General features: G+C 37.7%; 1 long non-coding RNA gene across 1 annotated transcript; it reads left to right on the forward strand.

The window, feature by feature from the left end:
- Positions 1–1,714: 1,714 nt before the first annotated feature.
- On the forward strand, positions 1,715–2,666 carry LOC119886513. Its single transcript, XR_005441495.1, has 2 exons — positions 1,715–2,352; positions 2,497–2,666. It is a non-coding gene; the product is annotated as an uncharacterized LOC119886513 (long non-coding RNA).
- Positions 2,667–9,457: the final 6,791 nt, after the last annotated feature.

Raw genomic sequence — 9,457 nt, forward strand, 5'->3', positions numbered from 1 at the left:
AAAAAGGACTGAATTGGTTAGTACACAGCACGTTAAATAATGTAGAGTCATAAGGATAATTGCAAAAGAGATTATGTCTTTATTTTATAACTCAGCAGTAAGTCATGTTAATTATAGGCTACATTCCATTTTCCAAATATAAACAAAGATATTAGACATGGGCCTACCAAACACATATTCCATGTGCAACAACAGGCTTCTATAATAATGTAAATGTCAGGCCTGGTTACGCTATAAACTGCAAACACTTATTTGGCCACTATTGGGATTATTCTGTCAAAAAAAACGTTAAAGTATTACAAAGACATACCTTTGCTACATCACGGACAAAAGTGATGTTTATTTGCATGTTATGTTTGTTCATAGGTGTCATTTACACTGGGGACGCTGGGGACATGTCCCCACCACTTTTTGAAATGGCTGATTTTGTCCCTACCACTTTTATTAAAGCATAATTTGTTTTTTAAAATTCTGAAATATAGCTTGCAGTTAAATAAAAAATGACAATGAGAAAGGTTTATTGGTACATTAAGAAAAATGCAGGGCAACTAAAATATAGAAGAAACAAATCTACATTGTCCAAAAAAGTAACCTAAGATAAAAAAAAAAAAACAAGCTATGTGCATGCATCAATCAGTAACTTTAACAACCTCTTGACACAGTTTCTTTTTTTGGCCAAGTTTTCCATTCTATCCTTTTGAATGGATATTACATGCATTGATCTACAGGGGAAACAGGTATGAAAGCAACACAGAATGATACCTGAGAAGTGCACTGACTTATTTTCTGTTATATTTATATAGGGGATAGGGGGGTAAGTTGTCTCATGTGTAAGTTGTCACACTGCTCATAACTCCAACACTAGAGGCTCTATGTCAAAAATCAAATAGCCATTTTGTGTGACTTCTTATTCTATGTTCAACTTCCTGTTCACATGTGGTCAAGGTCACTCTAATCTGAGGTGAGCACAATTTTATTATTTTTTTGCTTCAAAAGTAAAATATTTGCACTTTAATAATGTGTGTTGTAATTAAAAGTAAGCTCTTCTTTTAGTTTGAGAAACATAGAAAATATTGTCAAAACCAAAATTAGGTAAATAATATGGGGGCTACAAAATTAAAATTATCACCTAGGGATTTAAAGTTTATGCTCAATGGGTGACATGTCCGGTGAGTATGCCGGCCCAGTTCTTGCGTGGCCAGCATACTCACCAGACATGTCACCCATTGAGCATGTTTGGGATGCTCTGGATCGGCTTATACGACAGCGTGTTCCAGGTCCTGCCAATACCCAGAAACTTCGCACAGCCATTGAATAGGAGTGGACCAACATTCCACAGGCCACAATCAACAACCTGATCAACTCTATGCAAAGGAGATGTATTGCACTGCGTGAGGCAAATGGTGGTCACACCAGATAGCCTACTGACTGGTTTCCGGTGTGACACCAAAATGTGCGACCTATCACATTCTGTGACCCAAATGGGAAGTTAAGCGCCAGAGGCTTTGTAGACAATGTGAGACACATTTTGGTGTTCTTCCCCAATACAGTGAAACTTCAAATGTTTGAGTGGCCTTTTATTGTGACCAACCTAAGGCACACCTGTGCAATGCCCATTCTGTCTGATCAGCATCTTGATATGCCTCACCTGTGAGGTGGATGGATTATCTCGGCAAAGGAGAAGTGCTCACTAACACAGATTTGACAGATTTGTGAATAATGTTTGAGAGAAATAGGCCTTTTGTGTACATAGAGAAAGTCTTAGATCTTTGAGTTCAGCTCATGATGAATGGGGGCAAAAACAAAAATGTTGCATTTATAATTTTGTTCAGTGTAGCTTGAACCAATGCAGTCTTTTGGGGGGGCAGAGTCTAGCAGCCATCAGAGGTACCTTAAGATACTTCTGCTGGCATTAGAGGATAACTGGGCTGATTTTGGGTCAGATTCGCCCTCCGGACAATTGTGGGAATGTTCCTGATCCAAGGCTGGTCTAAACAGATTAGCTGCCCATATTATCCTGTAGTGTGAAGGGCTTTCAGACATAATTTTAACACTACCTGTATAAAACATGTTTGATATTAATGATTCGAAATGGGGAAGTGTCACAACTCCTGCATCTGACACCTGAGTTTGACTGAGTAAGTGTGTTTTGATTTGTTTTTTCCTTTGGGTGAGTGAGGCATGCTTGGTGTGTTTTTGTTCTGGTTTTCTTCCCTCCCTTCTCTCAGTTTTTGAATCTTGGGCTGGCTTCCTGGGTTGCCACAAGCTGCACCTGCTGGTAATCACCCACCTGTTCCTGATCAGCTATCCCTACCTCTTCTTAAGGAGACGCCAGACATCCATTCCCTGCTGGTTTGTTAAGTCGTGTACTGTAGGTCAAGCCTTAGTAGTCAGCTTTAAGCCTGTTAGTCAAGTTACCAGTTCGCTTTACTAGCTTTAAGCCTGTTGGTCAAGTTACCAGTTTGCTTTAACTAATTTCTCTCTACCTGTCTCCAGATCGCCTGTTCAACCTGCTCATCCACCCTGCTAGTTCCAAGCTTCTTGAGCCAAGATCCAACCCTTCCAGCCACGCCAGCCAGCCCTCATTTTCCAACTGCTTGGAAGGAGACACCCTGCCACAGTTTGCTAGCTTTGCCTCAATAAACCCAATAAACTATTTAACTGCTGCTTTGTCTCTGTGTCTGCATCTCGGCTGTGGCATAATTTTATGACAGAAAGACTCTGATTATTTCCTTTAGTGTGAAAAACAAACAAACTGTGACTGAATTTGAGCAGAAACCCACAATAGCTAATGAGAGCGAACTGACCGGGAAGCGTCACCAATCGTATGTTGTGTACTTACATAAAATGTATAAGGGGTAAATGATTTTTCTATGGAAAACAATACCAACACACAAGTGCAACCAGTTGATGAGGACAGTCTGTCTCCATGCTTTATTTCTCAAGTCACGTTTGATCACTCAAGTTACTGTGAGATCCCAATTCCCTGAAACTGCCACTCTGAAATAATTTAGTAAACGCCAAGTGTATGTGGGCCTGCGTCTTGACTGAATCATCTGGTGTATGGTCCTAACAATTAAAATATTTAAAACATTTAAATCTGTTTATCTGTCATTATTTCTGTGGTATCCCGCAGTTTTTAAAATTGGTTAAGATTTGAAAGTTCTCTAGTGTGCACCAGGCAGTGGACATTTCACCTTGGTTTCCATTGTGTCATTGGTTGACTAGTGACCTACATTATGCACTGTGCATGTCCCACAGTGTCAGATGTGGTATTTTTTGACAGTTGAAAACAACATTGTGTTTGTGTGTCTGTTTACAAGCCTTCTGGGACAAAAACACTGATAGAGCAAAGCCGACTGAACAACTTACATCAATAGAATCAATAGCGCTTGCTCAACAACAACTGATCGTGTTATTTCATGAGCTACGTTTGTGTTTTCCACTCTCCTCAACTCACGTTTCATCATCAGTCTTTTCAACTTACATTTTTGAAATCACGAATCAATGAGACAGTGATGAGAAGAACATTGTAACACAATGAAATGTTACAATGTGATGAAAAACATTTTCTCTTTCTGTAATCTGTCACCATCAACATGACCTGGCTGTGTCTGAAAGCAGATGTCCATAGCAGTACAAAATGTTTCTAAGCATTTATGACATCCTCTGATATGGTTTATGTCTGTCCTGTTTAGGAGTAACATGAGCTTATATGTTGTAAACTTCCACTACCTGACAGTGTCAAACACAAGCCAGGGTATTGTGTTAACAAGATAGAGATGTAGTGTCTCCAGTCTTTCCCGTTGTTTTGTAAGTTTGCAGCTGATGTGGCTCTAGTGAAGCAATTCACACATATCCTACAAAAACTATCATTATAATACAACGGTCAAAATTACAAGACATTAGTGATTTGGATATATATATATATATATATATATCAGATATATTTTTAGTCTTTAAGATCCTGTAGCTCTTTACTGTAGCTACTCTTGGAAAACCTAAACTTGTTTAGCAACAGTGACTTTTAAATCAGGGATGACACAGAGTTTCTGCAGTACACAATCTATATCATATCTTGAGATAATCATAAATGACTGTTTTATGGTCGGTGGAAGAAAGAGTTTGATAAGCTGGCCATATGATAAAAACATATGAAGTACAGACAGGCAATTGAATGAAAACACTATGTTTGTAAGTTCATAAAAAAGAAATGCAACACAGGGTGAATGAACTACAGCAGACCAAAATGAAAAAGGTTGATTATTTGAAAACCTACTTTTAAACAATAATGGATAGCAAAAACATAATCAATCCTTGTACATCTATTTTAATTTTACAAATGAATACTGAAGAATGGTGTGACTTTATTTTTTATTTTTTGCTAGCTGCAGAGATGATGAATGAGGATTACAAGTAGAGTTTGGCTGAGAATAAAGCCAAGTTTAAAATGAATTTATTATTGTTATTATTTAATTTAGCTGTGGTGATCATTCAGTTTCAGTTTGATTTGGATACTTTTACACCCAGACTCAACTGCACATGCCCAAGTCTTCTCAAGTCTTCACTGCAGGGAGGTCACAGAGTCCTGTGAACGTTTCTTGGTTGCTGCACCATATTAAAGTATACATTTTTGCTACTAGTTAAGCAACAGATTGCTGTGGGATTTGGGATGATAAAGTAATTGTTCACCAACTCCTGGGATTTAGCAATGAACATCATGACCAAAGAGTGAACCCAATGAAGCACAATGGGGAAAGTTGAAGGTCAGTCTTGTAACTGCCATTTTGATTTGATTAGCCTGCAGTAGGGTTGCAAGTTATAATTATTTTTATTCTGTATAAATTGGCCAGTTATTTTCTCAATTAATATTTTTGATTAATATGTTAACCCAGTCACCCATTAACTCCATTTCACACATAAAAACTACCATTATCTGTATCATGTGTTCTGCCACAAGAAGAGACTGAGCTTGGAGAACAGACAATTCAACTGTCAAAATTACAAGATGTCAGTGATTTGGATGCATTTATCTATGAACAAAAATATATTTTAGACTTTAAGATCTTTTTGCTCTGTGCTGTAGCTTCTGAGGGAGAACCCAAACTTGTTTAACAGCAGTGACTTTTCATTCAGGGATGGCAGACGGCTATCAACGCACTGTCCTTGTTTTGAAGAGGAGGTTGCATAGTTTGATGGGCTAAGGTGAGGTGCAATATTGGCAGATGAATTTATCAAACTGTGCTCACTAAAAGTCTGATCAGGTAGATTTGTTTACAGATTGTGACGCAGAGAACTTTCTTTACCTTCAGTGTCTGTGCTGCTCGAGTTAGCCAGTTAACTAACTAGCATGCTCATTTAAAAAATAAACCAGTCTCAATGCTAAAGGTAGCTTCAGTTACGACATAGACCTATAGTTTAGCTAGTATGCTAATCATATAATCATATACTCTATAAACCACCATCGTTCAGATTGAAATATCTGAACAATTATTGGATGGATTGCCATGAAATTTAGTACAGCCATTCATGTCCCCATTGGGACATTTACTTTACTTCTAGAACCACCACCATGTCAAAATTTTGAGTACATACAGTACAAAATCTACCATACTGTATCATATCTAGAAACAATTTTATTTGACTGGTTTATGGTCAGAGGAAGAAAGAATTTGCACAGTTGTGTCTGTAAACAGAGAAGGCCCAGAAAAGACAGGGTGGTCATATAAAATAAACAGGCAATTAAATGAAAACACAGGTGGTTGTAAGTTCATAAAATCCCTTGAAGTAATGCAACACAGTTGTATTGCAGGATGAATGAACTATGCCAGAAAATGAACAGGGGCTGGGACCAACATGAAAAAGGTGCACTATTTGGACACCTACATTTAAACAATAATGGATAGCAATCTACATAATCAATCCTTGTGCAAATCTTTACAGATTTACAGATACTGAAGAATGTCAGGTGTGACTTTATTCTATTTTTTTTCAAATAATACAGATTATGGATGAGAATTACCAGTAGAGTTTGGCTGAGAATAAGGTTTAAAATGAAATGTGGTTATTATTTAATTAAGCTGTGGTGATCATTTAGTTTTGATCTGGATACCTTCAAACACAGATTAACAATCAATCAATCCATCCATCCATCCATCCATTGTCAACTGCTTATCCTGCATACAGGGTCACAGGGGGCTGGAGCCAATCCCAGCTGTCATTGGGCAAAAGGCGGGGTACACCCTGGACAGGTCGCCAGTCCATCGTAGGGCCTGACTCACCTGGGTCAAGAAAAACTGCACATGCTCAACTCTAATCAAATCTTCACTGCAGGGAGGCCACAGAGTCCTTAAAAATTTTACAAAAAAGTTTCTTGGTTGCTGCACCATCTTAAAATATACATTCCTTCAGATGTTAAAGTCATTGTTCAAAAACTCCTGGGACTTCAGCAATGAACATCACACATCAACACGTTGATGAGTGAACCCAATGAAGCACAATGGGGAAACTTGAGTCTTTGTAACTACCATTTCAATTAATAATATCAAAACCTGAAAAGTAAGGTCTATGAGGTTTTTAGCGTGCTGCAAGTAACAATTATTTTCATTCTGAATTAATTAATTATTTTCTAAAATTAGAGATCAATCCAAAGCCTAATTCTACTGAGTGAAATCTTCTTATTGTTTGTTTTGTCCAACCAACAGTCCAAAAGCCAAAGATATTCAACTAATTAGTGAAGTGACGACAGCAGCAGGTACAAACCAGACTATCATTCAGCCTCGGTCCTATCCAGATCCTATAACAAACAACAGCTGCAGTAGAAGAGGTTAAAGTACCAAGTACACTGACTACTAACAATACAGGGTCTTCAGTGAAAGACCCTTTTTATCATGAGAGGAATACTGTAATACAGGGTGCAATTTGTGGTCATTAGTGACAATCTGGACTGACATCGCCAGGGAAATCTTGGAAAAATTGTGAAAACTGAATGGCTATTGTCTAGGCCTGGAAATGTTTACGAACACTGTACATTATCTCTTTATGTTTGGAAAAAACTCATTTCATCCCTCTGTCACTCCATCACTGGCTCTCATCCTTGCACCACATGCCTTTTGTTTGGTTGGTTATCACCTTGGTTACACTATATAACACTTGTCATTTCATACATTGAGTTTATATATTTTGTTGTAATAATAATTAAAATACATAGGATTGTTTGGTTTCCCAGTTTGAACATGTGTCTTTCCTTTCCTTTGTAATGGCCTAAGAACTAGGCCGTGACACTAAGAAGTCAAAATTATGTTTTTAGCAATACACAAAAACTTTTGTTGTATCATTTTCAAAATAAGCCAACACTTTTAGTAGGGCAGTGGCAAAGACTGTTGCGCTCTGGACTAGATTACAGTATCCTGCAGGTCTTCGGAGTGTGGGAGCAGTGAAAACCCATGCAGACACAGGGAGAACATGCACACTCCATGCAGAGAGCTCTAACCCCTGTTCAGATGCACAGCATAGAGAAATATACAAGGTTTATATTTCAGAGAGGCAGCTGAGCTGCTTCTTCTGGGTTATACCATGTTCATGGTGGCTGGGGAGACTCTGAGGACCCTAAAACCAGGAGGTACCTGTTCAGAGCAAAAATCCAGTAAACAAGTCCTATGGAAGAAGAGAAACAAAGCTCAGAATGAACAGGTTAGTGTCCATGTTGGAAAGACCGACAGTGACACCTAGTGGACATAAAGAGGAGTGAAACATTTACGAGAATGTGTTGCTGCTCAGGAATCACCAGAGGAGTTCAGAACAAGTCCTGTTGGAGCCATTCATAGAGTTAATTGACTCAATGTAGCAGCTAAGCCTAATGTTGCAGCCAGTTTGTATCTCATTAGCTTCTTAACTGACATCATTCTGCCATTATTAATTCCATAACATTTATCATAACAATAACAATTGTCAGTGACAAATCAATAATGAATGAGTCATGTAGTTCTTTAGATTATTGCTGTATTGAATCTTGCTTTCAAAATGACTTAAACAATTAATCAATTATCAAAATAGTTTAGTCAATAATTTATGTCTAATGATTTATTTTTTTGGCACCAGTCAAAACACACACAAATGCACACTATGCAACATGGGCTATACATACAGGCCTTTTGTGGAGACAGACCTGTGCAATACCCATGTTGTCTGATCAGCATCTTGATATGCCACACCTGTGAGGTGGATGGATTATCTCTGCAAAGGAGAAGTGCCCACTAACACAGATTATGACAGATTTGTGAACAATATTTGAGATAAATAGGCCTTTTGTGTACACAGAGAAAGTCTTAGATCTTTGGGTTCAGCTCCTGATCAATGGGGTCCAAAAAAAAAAGTGCTGCGTTTATAATTTTGTAAAAATGTGTATGTATATATAGAAACTTAAAACAAATATACTCAAAAGATAATACATAAAATAATTTGTCTGACATGGTTTGTCCACAAAAAAACTTAATTTACCTATTAAAAATTACAAGTTACATCTATTTCTTCACCCTCATTGAATCCAGAATCTATGAATAAGCAAATATTGTTTGTTCCAGTAGTAGTAATTGCTGAACACAAGATGTCTCCTACTTTAATAGACAAAAGTCTATTCTCAGTGTATGTACACTTAAGGTTTCATGTTTTCACATCACTTCTAAACTAATTATGATATCACAATCTCACGCTTGTACGTTACGGCTGACAGGTCACGATGGTTCAGTGAAGCTGGTGTATGAAAGATGAGTGTGCTCAGAGAGGACACGAGTCCAGATTTGTTTTGTTTTTTGAGTTAAAGAATGTGTGAAGCTTTGTCAGGACATGTCCTGTACCATAAATGATCAACCATACTGGGTGGCAGGGACGTGCACAGGAATTTTGAAGGGCAGTTGCTCTGACCTGAAAAAAGGCACTAAACACAGTATCCAAATGTATTAACAATATAAATGTCACCAAAATACATATGAGAAAAAGAGTTCCTTATATTATTGTTTATTGTTTTTTTTAATCATTATTATTTTTTATTTTTTTTCCTTTTTTTTTTTATTTGAAAATAAATAATCTAGATTGAATTGACAGATGGGGAAAACTCGCTTCTAATAAAATATTAAATAAAAAAACGCTTAGATTTCGGAAAAAATACAATCCTTTTTTAACCTTTTGGCTTCCCGTACATTCAGTTGCGCTTCTAGCTGGTATTCACTTCTGTTGGTACGTATCACGTATGGTAACTGGGCAAAACTACGCATGATTTGTTGTAGTATGATTGCATAAAGGAAGGAAACAGGAATTCCGGTAGGGAACAGAATCGACTGACGTGCAGGCAGCGCTGCAGCAGTGCAGCCACTTAAACAGAGTTTGCCTTTCCCCTACTGACTTTCACTTTCGGTGCCCGAATGGAAGTGAATGAGGCTTTGCGATCGCGATTATGTTT

Source organism: Micropterus salmoides, unplaced genomic scaffold (genome assembly GCF_014851395.1).
Source record: "Micropterus salmoides isolate LMB-PRFRI ecotype aquatic unplaced genomic scaffold, ASM1485139v1 Ms_hic_scaffold_4, whole genome shotgun sequence".
Lineage (NCBI taxonomy): Eukaryota > Metazoa > Chordata > Actinopteri > Centrarchiformes > Centrarchidae > Micropterus > Micropterus salmoides.